Genomic DNA, 14,037 nt, shown 5'->3' on the forward strand with positions numbered 1-14,037 from the left:
CTGTTGCTTTCAGCAGCGCAAGCGATGAGCGTTGCGTCCGCTGATCGCTATAACGAACTGTCGCGAGGGGAGCACATCGCTGGCATGCACCGCAGCGTTGACGTAGGCGTTGGCGAAGCACAGCCAACGCCTACGTTACTTCCCTGTCGCCTTTTAAGCGGCAGTGCGCCTATGGCTCTTTGGGCGCAGAACGTTTGCGAGCAGCGCAATCACTACGTGCAAGCGGGCATGTCACGTGGTGTTTTGTATATTGCGGGCATCATCGGTAAGCTTAAATACAATAATCCTTAATCAACGAGAAGATAGGGGGTTAACCGAGGGGTAACTATTACCGAGAGTAACTAATACTTAATAGATAGAAAGACAGAAATATATATAGAGAAATAGAAAATAGATAGAAAGACAGAGGGTAATTATTACCGAGAGTAACTAATACTTAATAGATAGAAAGACAGAAAGTGCTTATTCGGATGTTTTGCAAACCACTCTGCAACTTTCTGATTGGAATTTTTTTCCTAGCTTCGTTACTTGCGAAGTTGTATAATGTTCCTTGACTAATAATTTCACTAAGCAAAATAGAAAAAAAATCGTGGCACACTACATACAAAAGTGAGTAACATGTATTTGGTCGCCGCGTCTTAGATTGCATCGGCATATTTTTAAACTCTGGCTAAATTCAGCTGAAATACCCTGTATACAGTGAATTTTGCTTAGATACGTAGATTTATTGGATACTTATACGTATATATAAATATCTTGTAGCAAGGTTTTGTGGATGCATGCAGTGAAGTTTGTTCCCAGTGGCACTTTTCTGCCCTTTATCAAGTTATATCTTCGCATTCGTATATTCCATGGTATTTTGGCAATTCTAATGTATATTTTACAGAAGTCCAGCTTTCTATATGTGCTGTCTGTTGCGACCACAATTGCGGTGCAATTGCTCAAAATACACGACCGGGCACAGCTTCTCCTAGGCAATACATTGGAACAAAGGACAGCGTCATTGCGAGCTTTCCCTGGCCGTTGCATGTGTACAAAAATACAAACAAGGTTCTTGAATGACAAAGTTTCATTAAAACATTTGCCCTCAACTCGTTCATTTCACGGCATTTACATTTATCATACCAGCGGCGTGCACTGCTTCGCTGGTTTCGAACTGATATAGTTCTAAAGTTCGTGTAATATTTTCTTTACTTATTAAATAAACGAAAAACGTGGAAGCAATAATATCAGATATTTATGGAAAAATTTTTGGGACATGCGAATACATTCTTTCATGAAAAAATACATACTTTAGTTGTCTTGACAGTGCGTACTGTCTAAGAATTCGTTTGCAGCAGCTTTTGCAAGGACAATGCAGTTATTATGCATGTATTTGATGCCTCGACCAATTCTGTAAAGAGCAGGCCGAGCTCCAACGTGAGCACCCCCCCCCCCCCCGGCTACAGCACTGTTGCCAGATGAGTGCTTCTTGCCTGATTTAAAAAGGGGAATGACGTTAGTTATCTTGTAGTCCTTAGGTAGGGCACCAGATGATAATGACTGGTTAAAAATGGGACACAGAATGCGACTAGAAACATCTCTAGTAATCTTTGTCATATTTATGTTTATGCTATAAATACCAGATGAAGTAAAAACATGATTGGTAATCACGCTAGGGATTCCGTCGGCAATGAATGGTATTGGTGCCATGAAGGCGAGTTCTTGCAGTATTCTCCCTTATGATATCTTCAATGAACCCATGGCCCTCATTCCCCAGCTGCTGCGGAGCACCTCACCAAGGCGGTGGTGAGACCTGTAGTGCAGGAGAGGGTGATAAAAATCTCTGGATCCGGACAGGCCACCAATGGAAACTGACCCTTGAAACGTTTAACACCCGAACCCTCTCGAGTGAAGCCAGCTTAGCAGGACTCTTTGAGGAATGATCAGACATTGTTTGGGATATCATCGGCCTTAGTGATATTAGAAGAACTGGTGAGGCTTATATATTGCTGAATAACGGACATGTCCTCTGCTATAGAGGTCTCTTAGATAAGAAGCAATGCGGGGTAGGATTGCTAATCCATAAAGACATAGCGAGCAACATTGACGAATTCTACAGCATTAATGAGAGGGTAGGTATAGTCGTAATCAAACTTAATAAGAGGTACCGATTAAAGGTAGGACAAGTCTACGCTCCAACATCCTGTCACGATGATGAGGAAGTAGATCAGTTTTATGAAGATCTTTATTTAGCGATGAGAAAAGTGAAAACTCAATATACTGTAATATTGGACGACTACAATGCAAAAGTGGGGAAAAAGTACGCTGATGAACAAGCTATTGGCAACTACGGCATCGATTCTAGAAACGCTAGAGAAGAGATGCTGGTAAAATTCGCAGCAAGGAATAAGCTTCGAATAATGAACGCCTTTTTCAGGAAGCGTAGCAAGAGAAAGTGGACCTGGAAAAGCCCTAATGGTGAAACAAGAAATGAAAATATCTTCATACTTTCTGCTGATCCCAGCATAGTTCAGGATGTAGAAGTGACTGGTAGGGTAAAGTGCATTGATCATAGTTTGGTGAACGCTAGGATTCATCTTAATTTGAAGAAAGAAAGAGTTAAATTGGTCAACAAGAAACAGGCCAACCTAGAGGCAGTAAGGGTACAAGCAGACAAATTCAGGCTGGTACTTGCAAACAAATATGATGCCTTAGAACGGAGAGATGATGATGACATAGCGCTAATGAATCAAACCGTAACTAGGTTGGCTTCAGGGGCAGCAATTGAAGTAGGAGGCAAGGCACCAAGGCAACCGGTAGGCAAGCTCTCCCAAGTAACAACAGACCTAATACAGAAACGACAAAGAATGAAAGTATCCAACTCAAAATCTAAGGTAGAATTCGCGGAACTGTCAAAACTAATCAACAAGACGAAAATAAGGGATAATCGAAACTATAACATGAGGACTGAAGAAGCCGTCAAAATGGACGTGGACTGAAAACGGTGAGAAAGAAACTTGGCATAGGACAAACCAAGATGTATGCACTGGAAGACAAGCAGGATAATGTCATCAGCAATCTTTAAGATATAGTAAAAGCATCGGAAGAATTCTATACTGACCTCTACAGTACACAAAGGAGTCAGGATACCTCAATTAGAAAAACTAATGAACAGGATACAGGAACTCCTCCTATAACTAGCGATGAGGTCAGAAGGACCCTACAAGACATGAAACGAGGAAGAGCGGCAGGAGAAGATGGAATAACAGTCGATCTAATCAAAGATGGAGGAGATATAATGCTTGGAAAACTGGCGGCTCTTTATAGGAAATGTCTATGAACTGCAAGGGTCCCAGAAAACTGGGAGAATGCAAACATTATACCAATCCACAAAAAGGGAAACGTTAAAAAATTCAAAAATTATAGGCGCATTTGCTTACTCCCGGTATTATATAAAATATTTACGAAAGCAATGTCTAATAGAGTGAGGGCAGCGCTGGACTTTAATCAACCAAGGAAACAGGCTGGCTTCAGGAAGGTATACTCTACAATGGATTACATTCAAGTCATCAATCAGGCTATCGAGAAATCTGCAGAGTACAATAAGCCTCTCTATATGGCTTTCATAGATTACGAAAAGGCATTTGACTCAGTAGAGTTACCAGCAGTCATAGAGGCATTACGTAAGCAAGGAGTACAGAACGCTTACGTAAATACCTTGGAAAATATCTACAGTGGTTCTACAGCTACCTTAATTATGCACAATGAAAGCAGGAAGATACCTATAAAGAAAGGGGTCAGACAAGGTTTTCGGCTGTCAGCCTGCACGCCTGGCTGACAGCCGAAGAATCATCGTGCCGAACTTCGCATCGATAACTGCGGACAAGCCACGTGACCACACTCTGGTTGCAAAAGGACGGACACCACCGGCTCTGCTGGCATTCACGCAGTGGCAGCAGTGGACGGCAGACTGAACGCGTTCTTAAAAAATTCTACACTTGTTCACAGGTTGGTGATACTTTTAGCCTCTCTTGTAAGGACTGTAGATCTAATTATGTCCACTGCTGCCACAGTGAAGTGTCTATTAGAGCATTCTTGGTGATCTCGGATATGGAAGAAAAGGAGTGTTTGACATGTCATAGTGCGTTGCCTGAAGATGGCATGTATATTACATGCACTGGTTGCAAGCACTCGTACCATCTAGGGAAATGCTCGGGGGTGAAAACATCCAATTTCCGTGCCAAGGGTGACTCACTGAAATATAGCTGGAACTCTGCAACATGTGAACTTGGAAAAAAAGGATGTGGCGACACCGTAACACCAACAGAAGACTTAAACATTCAGAAGAGATTGAAAGAGCTAGATGAAAAGATAACCCTCATGCTTCCCCTCGTGACTAAAGTTGACAATTTGACACAACTATTGAAAACAGTCCGTGACATTCAAATATCGATACAGCCCCTTTCTGACAAATATGACACAATATTAAGTAAGTGAGGCAAGCAAAACTCTCACATTGCAGTCTTGGAAAGTAGGGTCGAGGCCATAGAGTCAGGAATGTCCGCAAGCACGAAGGAAGTCAAACTGCAGCTAAATGAGCTGGAACAGTACAGTCGCAGGCAAAACATGGAAGTACATGGCCTCGCCGTGGAGGCACACGAAGACCGGCTCGCGAAAATGAATGATCTTGCATGCAAACTTCTGCTACCGCTGCTTGAGAACAGTAACCTTGATGCGCTTCATAGGCTACCTGCATGAAAGGGAAAAAAACCTATCCTTCTTGCTCGGTTTTCATCCATCCTACATAAGGAAGAGTGGATGCGCAATAGCTCGCGCCTTGAGAATGAAGCACCAAACGTGAAATTTTTGGACAACCTGACACCTTTCAACAAACCCCTTCTTTGGCTAGCAAGTGGAAAAGGCAGGGAAAAGAACTGTCGGTTTGTGTGGCAAAAGAATGATCCCATATTTGCACGAAAAACTGAAGGCGCCGACGCGTTTCGCATCCGCGATGAAAGTGACATTGATAACATGATATAATGTGCTATTTAGATAGTGTATATCTACTCTCAATGACAGTTCAAATGGATAACAGGCCTTATCACGATGTTAACTCTTTTAAATGTATGAAGGTTTGAAAATCCGCATGCTTTTCCTTTTATCATCTGAATGCATGCAGTTTAAGAAACGAAGAAGAAGAAATTGATATTTTTTTGTCGTCATTAAACCATGAATTTGATGCGCTGGCTTTCACTGAAACCTGGTATACTGAATCGAATGATGTTGTTCGCTTTCCTAGTTATAGGTGTGAAGCGCTATTTAGGAAAACTAAAAAAGGGGGTGGTGAAGCTTTGTACGTGAAAAACACTTTTTCTTACGAAATAATCCCACAGTGCACAGTTTTGACCCCTTCCTATGAATCACTTTTTATTCAGACAAATGCATTCATCTTTGGCGTAATTTATCGGCCACCTTCTGCGTCTCTTCAAGAGTTCTTCAAGTTTTTAGAAATAGTATTGGGCGACCTCTCCTTACAAAGTAGACCTGTGGTAATAATGGGTGATTTTAATATAAACCTACTAGAACAGTCAAATTCTGTGAACGAATTTGTTGATATGATGTTGGCCGACGGCTTTTCCAATATAATCACAACGCCTACTCGTATCACAGGCTCCAGCGAAACACTTATTGATCTATGCCTAATAAATAAACAGTGATATTCGTGGTACCACGGCAGGCATACTCCTGAGTGACATCAGTGATCACCTGTCAACCTTCTGCTTTATGGAAAGGTCAACTAAACAAATATTCGAACATACTTACCCACCAAATAGTTACCACGTTATAAACCAAAGCAAAATTGAATATTTTCGTCAACTCGTCTTGTCTGTCGAATGGAGCCAATTGTAGTGTGACGAAGATCCTAATATTTTATACGACAAATTCTTGCGCAAGATAACAGAGTTGTATGAATGCGCTTTCCCAGTTGCAACAATGGCAAAGTGCAGAAAAGGAAGGAAGCCTTGGATTACACGTGACCTGCTCAGGCGAATCAATGCACGAAATAGGCTTTTCTCCAAGTTTATAAAACCCAAAGACTTGACAGTTCTGAAAGAGTATAAAAAAATTAGAGGACGCTTAGGCTTCGCCTTCAAGAGTGAAACGCGACAGCGTTCCCGTCGACCCGCGAAGGGGTGTAAGACAAAGCGCTACGGCGCAGCGATCACTTACGAGGCGCCCCGCATCGGACTTTGCACCCTCCAATCACGCGGTGAGCGTCGAGCAACGCAGCGTTCGGCGCGGCAACGAAACGTGCGCCTGAGCAAGCGGAACGAACCAAAGAACTCGGTGTCTCAGAGGGGGAAACTATCAACGCCAGCCAAACGTCGTGATCGGCACGGGCAGAAAGATATATAGATAGTGATCTAAAGAAAGGAAGGACGCTTGATTCTGCAACCCGTGAGAGAGCACGGCGAAGCGTCGTCAGGGGAGAGGAAGTCGGGGCTGCGACGTGCCTCGCTCCGGTCGCCGCACAGCCCCAATGCGCGCGTGGCGCGCCACCTGTCGGGGCAGCGCCGTACATTGAGAGGAGGGGGTCTTCTGTGTTCGCCGCAAGATGGCTCTGCGTGTGCGGAAAGCGCAGAAGAAATGTAGCGGAAACGTACTTCGCTACTCGTGTAACTGCAACTTCTGTAAGTTACATGCTCATAATTACCGATATACACCGCAGTATAACTTTCTACGGCACGTTTCTAAGACAACACCGCATTCATTAGAGGCGCTTTTGTACCGCTTTGAAGCGGTACAAAAGAACAGCTCAGATGATCCTAATACCAAAATCTGACGATCCTGTAAAGCGCTTGTCTGTTGCATCGTACCGCCCCATTAGCCTTGCGAACACTGACTATAAAATTTTTATGAAAATAGTGGCGAAAAGGTTACAGAGCGTAATAAAACTTTTAGTTGGAACCCACCAAATGTGTGGTTTAAAGGGCGCACAATAACCACCAATGTACACGTCGCCAGGAGCATTCTAGAATGCGTTGATGCTTTCGAGGGTAAAGTTGCAATGTTGCAGCTAGACCTGGAGAAGGCATTTGACCGTGTGGCTCATGATATTCTCTTCGAGATTTTAGAATACACGAACATAGGATCAGTGATTATAGATGGCTTAAAAATGGTGTACACAGACTGCAGCACATGGCTGATTATTAACAAGTCTCACGAGAAGTGTCAATGTCTGCTCATCTCTGAAACACGGGTGCCCAATTTCGTCATTGCTTTTCGCAATATACCTTGAGCCTTTTTGCTTAGCCATTAAAGAGAACGAGAGAATAAGAGGTTTCAAATTACAGCAAAGTGAGGCGAAAGTGCTTTCCTACGCAGACGATCTAGCAGTGTTTTGCGATGACTATGACAGTGTCAGCGAAGTGGTAACTCTGGCGAAAACTTATTGTGAAAAAACAGGTAGTGCCATAAACTGGGATATGTGCATCGGGTTTTGGCATGGCGCGTGGCAAAGCAAACCACGCAGTTTCGCAAACATACAGTGGGTGACCATGCCTGTGAAATATCTTGGCGTTCCGCTTGAACATTACAAAGACAGTAAGCAGTTCTGGGAACAGGAAACACAGACGGCGAAGGAAAAAGCGCTGGCATGGCAAGGGCGCAATCTCTCAATGTTCGCGCGCTCCACTGTGTGCAACATTTTTCTGGTTGCAAAAATTTGGTACATACTACAAGTGCTATTCATGTCGCGAGTGAATGTACAGAAACTGCATCGAGTGTTCGCTGTGTTCATTTGGAACTCAACTTGGGAACGCTGCAGCCGCTCTAATCTGTTCAGATCAGTTCGCAGCGGTGGTCTTGGACTGTCACACCTATTTGTACGCCAGATTGTATCGCGGTTTATGTTCTTGCGGAACCACAGTGATCCATTTTTGCGCACCATGACACAAGTGCGATTAGGTAATCTGTTACGTGACTTCCTTCTTTCGTGTTCAAATGTTGAATCCCCTCCAGTGAAAGGTTTCCTTCAGGAAGTAGTGTTATCTTTCCGTATGCTTAGTGTTCGATTCTCGCTAGAATATTTAAGTTCCGTCAAAGAAAAGAAATTGTACCATGATATGATAGACTCATTAATGCCAGTTCCAATGTATAGGTTAGCATACTATGGAGGTTCAGGCGATGATGTCCTCAAAAGGGTCAAAAGAATGCCTGTGAAACCATCGGTAAAATCATTCTTCTTCACACAAATACCTTGCCAGTAAAGACTTGGCTGGCCGACAAGGGAATATATGTGCCGTGGACCACCGATTGTATAAGGTGTAAAAAACCAGAGACTGTCCATCACGTCTTCATTGATTGTTTAAATCCCTTTTTTCATTGCGACATCTTACAACGAACATTAAAGAAAGCATTACCAATAACCCCACGTGGTATCAGATACTTAGACACAGGCAATAACGATATTCCATATGACCTTATTATGCTGCTGAGCCTCCATAGTCTATGGTCCACAAGAATGCCGGTATGTCGTGCTGATGTGAATGCCCATTCTGTGCGACAAAACTTTATTGAAAGTGTCGTCTACATGCGTGAAGTGTACAAAGCCCAGAAAGAACCGCCCGATTGGTTGCCGCTGTTCGATGAGCTGGCTAAATTCAAGCGATGTTAATTTCAGAGAGTCAGCATAAGCTAAGCTGATTTCTCTTTTTAACAATGTATTCGCATGGCATTTCTGTAACGAGGAAATAAAGAAAAAAAAAACTCGTGGCTGAGTGGTAGCGTCTCCGCCTCACACTCCGGAGACCCGGGTTCGATTCCCACGCAGCCCATGTTTGCAAGTTGTTTTTATTTATGAATTGCCTGCCGGGATTTTTTGCTCACGGCCAACGCCGCGGACGCCGACACTGACGCCGACACCGACGACACCGGCTTTTCTGCGACACGAGCTCCTTAATGCTGTCGCGTTAATAGTTAGCAATCAATTAGGTGCAGATATAAAAAAATCTAGAATTCAATACTACGCTCATAAATTTTCAGATATCTCCTTTGACCGTCAAAAAACGTGGTGTACAGTCAAAGATCTTCTACAGAAATCAGAAAAAAATATACCTACACAAATGACAATCGCAGGAACGGTTCTGAGTGGTAAAGCTCTTGCCAATGAGTTCAACAGACATTTTTTGGCAGAATATCTCTATTGTTACAGAATATCTCTTTGGTGCGGCACCACGTACCCGAGCACACGAGGGTTGGACCCTCCCGCGTGTAGCCGTGCGCAGCTTAGCCGTGTCTGGGGAAAAGGGGATCCTGGGGGGTTTAGCCGATGCTGGGTGTTTGGACCTTCAAGGCCCTCTGGCGGAGGCAACACACCCCTTTGGCCTCTGCTTCACATAGACGGCACCTCCAGGCTCACCCACCTGGGGGAAATCGGTAGTCGCCTTTTCCTGTCCTCCTCTCCATCTTCGTCCTTCTCTCTCACCTTTTTCTCTTTCCTGTCTTCTCTGCACTTCTTATTACATCCGTATTTCCTGGCGGCAAGGGTTAACCTTGTGCATTATGCCCAGCCTCGGGTATAGGCATTTGGTTATAGTGGGGATGTACCGCTGGCGTGCGTGGAACTGGATACTTCCCGTCCTGTGTCGTCCCCTGGTTGGGCTCCATGGTGGGTGGCGGCCATCCCTGCCGAATATATTATTATTACTTATGGAATCAACTTTCCCTCGACTCCTTGATCGCTCCTTCAAGAGGGGGCGCACCGAAGATCCCTTCAACTTCTTCATGAGTCAGAAAGAAACGTTCCCAAAATACCATGTTATTCACAGTCAACATGAAAGCAAGACAGTCTGAACAATATCTCCTTTTGTTGGGGCAAAATCATTGGCAAACTTCATCAGCCCAGGCTACAAAGTAACGAAAATGGGAAGCGGCGATCTTGAACTTCGTGACAAGACACAGTACAGTAAATTGTCAAAACTAATTGCTTTTGGGGACATTCCAGTTTCAGTAGGCCCACACAGATCTTTGAACACTGTCCGCGGTGTCGTCTCTGAAGATGACCTGCTCGATCTTAGTGAAAGTGAGCTACTTGAGGGATGGCAAGATCAAAATGTAGTAAAGGTCCAGAGAATAACGATTAGGCGGGACGGGAAGGCAATCCCCACAAAACACATGATCTTAACTTTTGGAACTAGAAACTTACCGGACTCAATAGAAACAGGATACTGCAAACCCACGCCGATGCTTCAAAGAAGTAAAACTGGAGGAATGTAGGTTTGCTGAATGCTCAGTTTACCCAAACCTTAATGTTTCTGCTCTATTCCTTGCTACTACTGCACAGAAATGGCTTAATAGGTAGCATCCACAAACGTGGACGCCGTGACTTCCATCTTCTAAGCGTCTGCCTGATCGAAACCGATTCTGTAGTTCCTCCAGTAGACTATATTCTTTTTCATCCACTTCCGCAGTTCTTGTTTTATGGCTTGCACTGCCGTTCTATGTACCACCGACGTTAGCGCAATTGGCCTGTGCGAAGTCCTCTCATCCTTATCACCTCTGCCTTTGTCGATGAGGTTCATCTTGCTTTCACGCCACCCAAGCAGAATTTTCTTTGTTCTAATCACTTGCTCTATGGCATTAGTCAGCAATGACCTGCTTTTTAGACCAAGGTTATTGATTAACTGCATTGGGATTTCGTCGGATCTTGCGGCAATGATATTAGAAAAATTTTCGTCTGCTTATTTCCAACAAAAGTTTTTGATGATAAATTCTCCGCTCCACTGGTCCCCTTGCGGAGGCATCGCCTTCGAATAAGAGAAAAAAAGAATAAGGAGATGTACAGAACATTGCTAGACTGTATAGCAGGCTTCATTAATCCGAGCAGCTTAGGTGACTGTCACCTGCACTTGCCAGCGGGATGCAAGTCATTATCATCATCATCCACAGGGTGCCTAGCTGCGCGCTTTCGCGGAGCACGGCGGTGGTAAGGCTCGTGCACTAAGGCACCCTAGAGTTCAGCAAGGAGGAGGACAGCGTCAGAGGTGGCGCGTCTAAGTGTGTATCGCCGCTGTCAACCCTGGGCGCACGCGGTGTCCAAAGGGGCGTGCCCACCTCGTTGATTTCTACTCAGGCGCCAGCCTTCACGAAGCGTGGTGCGCTATCTCAGTTTGTGTGAAGGAACAAATTATGCTCCAGTGTAGCGCGCACGAGTAACACGCCCGGCGCAGTTCTCCTACGCCAGAGAAAAGCCGGTACTCATATAGTCCAGCCCATAGGCGGAGAGTTTTCATTTTGCCAGGAAGAGCGGTTGGCTGGGGCCCGGCCGACCAGCTTTCCGAACCCCATATATATATATATATATATATATATATATATATATATATATATATATATATATGTGTATATATCTTGCACTTGAAGTACATTTGTGCGACCTTGAAGAACTGAGCGCTGAAGTTGCGGTGTTATATGAGTATATAGAAGGCCTCATAGTAGCAGACAGTTCAATTTCACAGCCTGAGTCCCCTGGGTAGTGCAGTCTTCCTTCGTGTAATTGACACATACTTGGCTATCAGTAATACTGCTGCGCCTTTCCGGCGAAACATGCAGCCTCTCTCTCTCTTCTTTTTGTGTGAGTCGAAGTATAAGCGCTGCGGTGCATCACTGCTCTTTATTCTAATTTTGAGTGAATCCGGCTTGGCCTCATTTCGGTTATTGAGTGAATTATATAGTGATCCCCAACTATCAGGCAACAAGACCTTTAAAAAGAGCAGTTGCGTTGCTCGAAGAAAACCTAGTGCATATTGTTTCCAGTACACTGCCGTAGCCGCCTGTAATTCTTTCGTTACTGAGATTTAATTCGGTAATTGCATTTAATTATCAAATTCGATAAGTACTGTCTTAGTTATCAAAGTGTCAATGAGGCATTTGTAGGCCCCCTTAAATGACATCTAGCTGCGGTGTTTTCATCAACGTACTAATTGCGTACAATTTTTTTCCGACTGGAAAACAAGCCTCACTTAGTATGAAAAATACGACGTCAGTGAGCTCCCACCCGCATCCATAAAGCAGCGCCCTGAAATAAGCTGATTGAAAGCAATTGCATTGCCTGTCGCAAACCTGAAGATACAGCGCATCACCTTTATTAGGGTACGGAAGGAGCACCAACCGCAGGCTTCGTGGCTTCGCATCTATTCCTTCCTCTCCACGTCACACTTACTTTCCGTCTCTCAAGGCCGACTGAGCACACTGATAACAAAAGGCCCTTGATAAAGTGGTCGAAGCGCCGCTCCACAAATGAAATGCGAGAAGTAATGTAGTAGGCATAGAATGTTTCAAAATCTCGGCTATGCTCCCACCGCATACAAAGAGTGCGCGTGAAGCCATATTTTGCGCCAGAAACTTGCTACGGGCCAAAGCCCGAAGCAAGTTTCTTCGATTTTCACCCAACGAAGTGACTTTCTTCGATTACCAACCCGATTGCGAGTTGTCAATCGGGACGCCTGCACAAAACACAAGCAAATAAGATAGATCAGATTTCAGTGTGCCCTTACTACGAATTCATTCGTAAGCGCCGTTCAACACCAGCTGCTGCCTAGAAGACATGTTCAAATAGGTCTCCTATTTTGCAGCTACAAAGTACTGAGTCCGCTTTATCACATCCTCAGTGGCTTTCTTGATGACCAACGACGGAATTCTACGACAGACATCCGTTATTCTTACGTTGAACTAATCTGAAGTCGGGCTCGATGAAGGAGCACCATCTTCCACATAACTCCAAAGAAAGAAATCGAGTGGAGAGAGGTCAGGTGACCTAGCCGGCCAAATTAAAAACCCGTGCCTTCCAATCTATTGCGTATGAAAAGTCGCCTTCAGCTAGTTTCGCGCTTGCCTACTGCTGTGTGCGGGTGCGCCATCTTGCTCATACCACAGAAGTGGAAGACGTAACAGCGGTAATTCCCTGAGAAACTCAGCCACCACTCCTTCAAGGATCTCGTTCAAGTAACGCTGTACATTCTGTGTGATCGAAGAAGATGGGACGGATTATAATACCGGCGTAAATTCCACACCACACATTGTGCGACCACTGGTACTGGTGCCGATTGCGCTGTGGATTTGATTAACTCCAATAATGTGCAGTGTGCAAATTTACATGGCCGTTGCTGCGATAACTGGCTTCATCTGTGCACATGACATTACTAAAAAGCTGATGAGTCACCGGACCGGTGACTCATCAGCTTTTGTGAGGATCCATTTTTGGAAATCAAGATGATTCGACAGGTGGCTCGCTATCTTTGAAGCGTTGGTGCTGGTTAAGGTGGTGCGGGTGAAAGGCTATCATTTATAATCCTCCAAACTGATGACTTGGAAATTGGTATCTGGGAGGCCACGTCCCGCACGCAAGCATGAGGGTTTGAAGCCATAAATGCTAGAACAATCGTTCGCAGGCTAGGACTCAAAGATGGAGTCGTCCGCCGCTGTTTCTTGAAAATAAAATCGAACATTTACTTTTTGTCCAAAGCATGATTACAACAAGAAGGATATGCAGAAGAGGGTCCCAAGGTCACAGTACCGTACCGGAACCCTCTGTACATGATTATTGGATGCAAATTACGAAATTAGCCAAGAAATATAGAATTAACCAAGCCAAGAGAAGAAAGGGTACAAACAAACAAAAAGTTGCCGGTTTGTCTCAGGTTTTCATAATTTCTGATGATGGTCGATGCCTTTGGTCTACTGCCACACTTCCATGTCTGATATACAATGTATATTTGCGGCCTTCCTTTTGTCATTTGCAGCTCCCAAAGCAAGAGTAATTTATACCTTCTGCTCATTAGGGAAAGACAATGCGACTGGAACGAAACAAAACGCACCTTTAAACATTTTGACTGACGTTCTCAATTCGCTTTTGTGGTGATAGGTGTTGTGGCAAAAGAAAAAGAACAACAATCGTGTAATTTACCTACGCTAAGAAAGCAGTTATCACAGCTTGTTTACAACTAACACCAAACGCAACGTGTTACTTTCGCCGGGGCACCGCAGATAAGGCAC

The sequence above is a fragment of the Dermacentor andersoni genome, chromosome 5, assembly GCF_023375885.2.
Source record: "Dermacentor andersoni chromosome 5, qqDerAnde1_hic_scaffold, whole genome shotgun sequence".
NCBI lineage: Eukaryota > Metazoa > Arthropoda > Arachnida > Ixodida > Ixodidae > Dermacentor > Dermacentor andersoni.